Genomic DNA, 1,233 nt, shown 5'->3' with positions numbered 1-1,233 from the left:
ACAAGAATTTTCATTCTGACGGCATTCTGGCTCATTCCTTCTCGTTGAAAGGGGATTTCAGGCCCATTGGGCTTCCCACCTGAATGGCCCCGAATGTGACACGAAGTTTGCAAATACTTCATTCCGGCTGGTTCGGCTTGATTCCTGCTAATTCGATTTCCGTGTGAAGTCCCTTTGAGAGTGTTCAAATTCTGATGTCTGAATTTTTTACACATAGATTTGATCAACATACTCGAATAAGAAATGCATTCATGTGGTTCATGAACCTTTCGCGCTGCATGTTACAAGCGACAAACACTGTGAGACAATTTCATGTATGTAACCTTCCAATTTTGTGCTACGCTGGACAGTGTGCCTAACTTGGTACGCTTTTTTTTACATTTTGCTCTCTTCAGAAGTAAGTGGTAAATTTAAGTACACAGAAAAAAATTAATAGTATAATATTTTAGCTTTCTTTTGACAGTTAAATCGTGACTGTATGTACTTCTTGTCTCACATGAGAAAGGCTGTACCTAGAACAATCCAGCTGATGTGTTTACGGGCAATGGGCTGAATGCACTGATTGTGAATGCCCGACTAAAAAAACCATTATGAAAAAACGACACTGCCAACATCAACAAAACTCTGTCTGATTATATGAAAATATCATTTACATCTCTCTATAAAGTCTTATTTTCATAGACAGCACGAATCATTTGTTACAGTCAAATAAATCCTTGGAACGTTCTCTAGTCTGCCACCTTCACGGCCACACTCCCTTGGGAGTACAATGGTGGCAATGTTTATGTCGCTTCCTTTTGCTTGCTTTTCTACTCGACAAACGTTTGAAGACCCATATTCATAGTGTTTTATGGAGCTTTATTTATGTGTATCATGGCAGTTGTGTGACTGCTTGAAAGAGTTTGTATAGTTAGCGACACGAGCCGCCAATACGCAGAGGCCGGTGACCGCAGTGATTCAGCACTGTCAACATTACTGTTAGAATTCTGTTTTAAAAAAACATGAAGTAAATATGTTAAAGTATACTTGGAATGCAAATTGAAGCTGTGTGCATGGAGTTGGTTTATTTACCTTTGTAATCAGCATAGTCAGTGGTAACAAACACGGTGTACTTATGGATAATAAGATCAGCAAAAAATTTGTGCCGTCTTAGGACGGGAACCGTCTTAGGGCAGCCCCCGTTACATACTTTTTAGGTAACAATTAGTAATACAGAAAAAAACCTCATGTATG

General features: G+C 39.1%; 1 protein-coding gene across 1 annotated transcript in view; it reads left to right on the top strand.

Moving 5' to 3' along the window:
- The window catches only part of LOC118413113 (ectopic P granules protein 5 homolog), a gene marked incomplete in the record, with an annotated part of 89,506 nt that overhangs the window by 38,016 nt on the left and 50,257 nt on the right, over positions 1–1,233 (top strand).

This window comes from Branchiostoma floridae, chromosome 4 (assembly GCF_000003815.2).
Source record: "Branchiostoma floridae strain S238N-H82 chromosome 4, Bfl_VNyyK, whole genome shotgun sequence".
NCBI classification, from domain to species: domain Eukaryota; kingdom Metazoa; phylum Chordata; class Leptocardii; order Amphioxiformes; family Branchiostomatidae; genus Branchiostoma; species Branchiostoma floridae.
The sequence above is the reverse complement of the archived record's forward strand: the minus strand, read 5'-3'. Positions and strand labels throughout refer to the sequence as shown.